The 6,167-nt window shown below is 35.9% G+C and overlaps 1 pseudogene; it reads left to right on the plus strand.

Annotated features, from left to right (window-relative positions):
- Positions 1-4,422, plus strand: part of LOC110265123 — a 6,223-nt pseudogene extending 1,801 nt beyond the window's left edge.

Genomic DNA, 6,167 nt, shown 5'->3' on the forward strand with positions numbered 1-6,167 from the left:
TTTTTTAGTTAATTTGATCTTTCTAATAGAATACATAATTTATATTATAAAAAAATAACCATAGTAAACAAAGTACATACTAATTCATATACAGTAAAAATTATACAAAGTCAAATAAAAAAAGAAAAATTATAAAAAATATATATCAATAAAAAATATTAAAAAATTTATATGAACAATGAGTACCAAAAATTCAATCAAAAAATAAGATACATCATAGAACATAAACCTTCAAACTCAACACTAATAAAATACATAACACTCTCCACTACACTTTAACTCACTTTTATAAAAAAAAAAAAGAAAATACACTCACACAATCACTATTTTAATGAATTTAGAATTCGTAAAAAATATAGTTCATAGTAATTGTAATGCCATTATTAACATTTTTTATAATTGGCTTCGCTTGGTAGACAACTCTGCCTATGCTATATCTGCGGTACATAGACAGTCCTAAGCCCGGATAAAGGAAGAGGGTCGTATTAGGCCTTCAACAGCTAACATAAAAACTTAGTTGAATATTCATGACATGGATTAAAGACGTTATTGCGCTAAAGCTAGGTCGTTACCTGGAAGCAACACGCTGTATGGCTCGCGTACAGTGTCAAATAAGCAAGAGCCAATGCATCGGTGCCCGGGTGTAGTGTTAAAAGGAGCAAGGGTTTCCACGTTTTCATGAACGGACGAGGGTAAATAAGCTAGTTCATAAAGAAAAAGGTAAAGGTAAAGGTCAGAGCAATAAAAGGTTGAGATTTGGGACATGGAACATAGACACTCTAACAGAAAAATTCATAGAGGTGGTAAATACCATGACAAGGAGGAAGATTAACATCATGTACCTACAAGAAACAAAATGGGTCAGTGCGAAAGGTTAGGGAGTTGGATACTTTCGGGTTCAAACTTTGGTATACAAAAAAGGTGAAGAATAGGAATGGGCTAGGTATTGTCGTGGATAAGCAGTGGAAGAAGAACATAGTGGATGTTAAGAGGGTGGAAGATCAGATCATCTCTATCAAAATTGTGGTGGAAGGAGGTACTTTTCATGTGATTATTGCCTATGTATCGCAAGTGGCTTTGGACGAGCAATACAAGATAAGGTTTTGGGAGAATCTAGAGAATTTCGTCCAAGACATACCATCGGGAGATAGGATTTTCTTAGGAAGAGATTTAAATGGCCATGTTGGAAGAGAGGTGACTAGGTATGGAAGTATTCACGGAGGCCATGGTTTTGGGGTAGTCAATACCGAGGGTAAAATTATTTTGGACTTTTCTTAACCTTTGACCTTCTCATCGCAAATACAAATTTTAAAAACAGAGACAAACATCTTATAACTTACAGGAGTGGTATGACAAGCTCTCAAATCGACTTCTTCTTGTTGAGGAGAGTCGACCAGAAATTTTGCATTAAATGTAAAATTATTCTAGGAGAGAGTTTAATAACACAACATAGGATGCTTGTCATGAATTTTCGTGTTGAGCAAAAGTTGAGAAAAAGACATCATATGAAGAATGCATGGACGAGGTGAAAGGTGAGGAACAAAGAAGCTTCCTAAGACGGGTAGGAGAAGAGGCAAAGTGGGATGCGGATGGAAGCGTGGAGGACATGTGGAGGGAGATGGCAGAAGTTATTAAAAGAACAACAAAAGAAATTTTTAGTGAATCTAGAAGGATATGACCAAGAGGTAAGGAGTCATGGTGGTGGAATGCGAATGTACAAGAAAAGATAAAGGCAAAAAGGGAGTGCTTTAAGGAATGGTCTTTGTGCCACAATGCAGATAATTAGAAAAAATATAAGGCGGCAAAGAAAGAGACAAAAGTGGCTGTAAGTAAAGTAAGAGCAAGAGCATATGAAGGTCTCTACCAGTCTTTAGGTACAAAAGAAAGAGAAAAAGATATATATAGAATCGCAAAGAGCCGTGAAAGAAGAACGAGAGACTTGGATCAGGTTAAGTGCATAAAGGATAAAGACGGAGAGGTTTTGGCTCAAGAGGAGAAGATCAATGAAAAGTGGAAGAGTTACTTCTACGAGTTATTTAATGAAGGACAAAAGACTCTTCCGAGCCTTGGTCGGTTATGCACGAGGGAAGAGGATCAAAACTTCGACTACTATCGAAAGATTTGAGACTTCGAGGTAAAAGAGGCTCTAAAGCAGATGAAAAATGGCAGGGCAGTAGGACCTGATAATATTTCGATTGAAGTTTGGAAGGGCCTTTGAGAGAAAGGCATCAGTTATTTAACCAAGCTTTTTAATGAGATTTTAAGGTCAAAGAAGTAGCTAGATGAGTGGAGAAAGAGTACCTTGGTACCTATCTACAAGAATAAGGGGATATACAAAGTTGTAGAAATAGAGGGATCAAACTCATGAGCCATACTATGAAGTTTTGGGAAAGGGTGATAGAACGGAGGCTAAGACAAGAGACACAAGTAACTAAAAACCAATTTATTTTTATGCTAGGAAGACCCACCACTGAAGCTATATACCTGTTAAGAAGGATGATAGAGAGGTATCGTAGTAATAAAAGGGATCTACATATGGTGTTTATTGATTTGGAAAAAGCGTACGATAGGGTGCCAAGGGAGGTATTATGGAAGGTTTTGGAAAGAAAGAGAGTACGGATAACATATATTCGTACAATTAAAGACATATATGATGAGGCTACAACTAGTGTGAAGACTCAAGGTGGTGTGATAGAGGAATTTCCTATTGGTATAGGATTACACCAGGGATCATTCTTAAGTCCATACCTTTTCATATTAGTCTTGGAAGTATTTACAGAGCATATCCAAGAGCCTGCTGGTGCACGCTTTTTGCCGATAATATCGTCCTTATGGGAGAGTCAAGGGAAGACCTAAATAAGAAGTTGGATTTATGCAGAGAAGCTCTAGAAGTGTATGGTTTGTGCATAAGCTGTAGCAAGATGAAATATATGGAATGTAAGTTCGGCTGCCGAAGGAAAAACTCCAATACAGAGGTGAAGATTGGAGAAAACATCCTACGAAAAGTTAAAAGTTTTAAGTATTTTGGGTGTATCATACAGGATAATGTAGAGATTGAACAGGATGTAAATCATAGGATTCAAGCAGGTTGGTCAAAATGGCAAAGTGCGTCTGATTTTATATGTGACAAAAAAGTGCCTTTAAAACTTAAAGGTAAATTCTATCGCATTGCTATCAGACCAGCTATGCTTTATGGTACAAAGTGTTGGGCCACCAACGGGGAGCACGAACATAAGTTAAGTGTGGTAGAGATGAAGATGCTGAGATGGATGAGTGGTCATACGCGATTGGATAGAATAAGGAACGAAGATATAAGAGAGAGAATTAAGTAGCACCTATTGTGAAAAAGATGGTAGAATTGCATCTCAGGTGGTTTGGACATGTGAGAAGAAGACTGAAAGATCACCTAGTCAGGAGAGTGGATGAGATGGAAGATGGACAAGGAGTGAAAAGCAGATAAAGACCTAGGAAGACCATCTACGAGGTGGTCAAATGAGATCTACATGTAAACGGTCTCTCTGTAGACATAATACATGATAGAGCTCAAAAGCGTCGTTTGATTCATGTAGCCGCCCCACTTAGTGAGACAAGGCTTTGTTGTTGTTGTTGTTGTTGTTGTTGTTGTTGTTGTTGTTGTTGTTGTTGTTGTTGGCTCTGCTAGGTAGACAACGGAGAATCTGAACAATGTGAACAACAGGCTGGAAATTTGGCCCAATGAAGTTAAAAAAAAAAACTCCACCCCAATTACCCTACCAAAAAACCCTATTCAGTAATTCAAAAAATTTAACCATCCATTATACCCTAAATTACTAAAGCACCAGCTTCTCCCCTAAACCCTCTGCCGTCGCCGCAGTCTCTTGGTCACCAACCAGCCCCAATCGTTGTTGTCGGGATCCTTCTCACCGTTGCTGGTTCGTCAACAAGGACCTTCATCGGCGTCGCTCTCCTCCAGACCAGAAACGAACAGTGTCTCTCATCCCTAGTGAAAATAACCATCCACTTAAGGATAAAAATAATCATTTGCATACCTAGTGAATGGAACATCCAGCATATTTTAATTGTATATAACTAAACCGAATCTAATCCAATAACCATCCATATAAGAATTAAAATAACGACTAAAATGACCATCCTGAATTGGCCATTGAAGTAGCTTCACTGAAAGGCCATGGTGAAAATGACACAACGACTAACATTGATGCTGCTCCTTCAACGGTTCGACAACTACCGGCGGGGGCCACCGGTGAGGATGAAGGTTCTTCTCCAGTAACTCAAGTGAAAACCATGCAATCACTAACTCAACTGGCCATTGATGTAGAAAACCACGCAATGGCCAATACTGCTGTTGCTCCTTCAACCGAGGAAGAAGGATTGGACGAAGAAGAAATTATTAAGAGAGTAAAACTGTACAATATTTTCTAATCTCGTAGGAGAAAAGTGAAGAGTGGCGCGAAAATAGCAGCAGTAGTGGATGGGCGGTGGATGGGAGGCGCCTTGGGCTGAGCGTCAGAGGGGGAGGCACGTCTGACTGACTGGGGAGGTGGAGGAGTGTCGGGCACGAAGTGGTATAGGGCTGCGGCGCACAAGGAGGAAGCCTAGATGGTGGACGACGTTCGGTGGTGCTGCACCTTGCGGTGGTTGAAGCTACGGCGCCGTTTCCGTCATAGTGTGGTGGAAGGAAAAAACGTGAGTTGGAGAAGGGGGATGAGGGTTGAGATGGAATGAGAACATGATGTAACGAAGGAGGTTACGTTGTCTAATCCTAATAATTTAAATTTAAAAATTAATTATTCTAATAAATTGAGAATCTGATTTTAATAACTAATTTAAGCTTCATTTTTTAAACTGTTGTTCGCGTTGTTCAACATATACATTGTTTACTTTCTTTTTTATAGGTTAAATAAGATAATTTTAAAAATTATGACATTAACATATTGTATTCAGGTGAATGGATATATTTTTCTGATAAGTAGAATAAGGTGAAATGTAAAAGTTTCTTTCAATTTCTCATGTTTTAATGAAATACATGTTTTTTTTTACATGTGTTTTGAGCTAAATTGGTATGTTAAATTAGTTTATTGTGTTGTACACTATCTGTTAGTAATCAAACTGAATCGATAAAATAAAATTAATGAAACATCCAAGATATTTTATGTTATAACAGTGAATAATTTGTCAGTAAAACGTTCTGTTTTTTAAAAAGTAAAATCTGATTGGCTTAAATGTAAATACAAAATTTTAATCTTTTAATCAATTTTTTTAATCAAGAGTTAACTGTTCATATTAGATAAATAGGTATTACTATTTTTTTTTATATTCTAGGACTATATATATGTGTATTATATAAGAAATAATAGTAAATGAATACCAAGTTCATATATTTTGTTGTCTGATCATATTTGTCCTTTACTTACAATTAAATTAAACTAAACTTTTTATATTTTGGTTACTTTAGTCTTTCTGTTCAGTTGTGAAAAGTTAAAAATGTGGTTTTCAAAGCCTAATGCATTAATTAACTTTGCAAATCTTTTTCCAGAAAGTATTTGTCAAATCTAACTTATCCGTTCAACAATTAATAAGCACAGATAAGAACATAACATTTGGCCTGCTGCATTTTCTTTCCCATCATTAATTATATTAAATTTAATATTCTAATTTGCTTCTGATGGTCAATTACCTTGACATTCTCTTTACTTGAATGTTTAGTATTATTATATACAATGAATAAAATAAAACGGTCATTGTACATTTCAATAAGAGATTGCATGTAGAAAAGTCACTAAATGCTATTAATGACTAACAATATTAACTGTAAAGTCATTGCATGCAAAAAATATTTTTTAATGTGATTTTCTATATCCTCCATAATACTACTTTTGCAATCGTGATCCATATTTTTTGGCTTGCTAATGCTTATCCAACTAAATAAATCAGTCACAAAAGATCACTTATTTGAAGTGGAGAAGTAGAATTTTTTCATCCATGGCGAGTACAAAAATTACATTAATGGTATCATTTTAGATTACTTTTATTAATATTTTCCATATGCGAAATTGATATTTCTGAATTAGATTGCTTTTTCCAAAAATTAAGACAAATAAACTGACAAAGCTGGTGTATAATTTTGCAATATTTATGGCACCAGTAAAAGCAATCTTCGAATTCTT

Source organism: Arachis ipaensis, chromosome B07 (assembly GCF_000816755.2).
Source record: "Arachis ipaensis cultivar K30076 chromosome B07, Araip1.1, whole genome shotgun sequence".
Taxonomy (NCBI): Eukaryota; Viridiplantae; Streptophyta; class Magnoliopsida; order Fabales; family Fabaceae; genus Arachis; species Arachis ipaensis.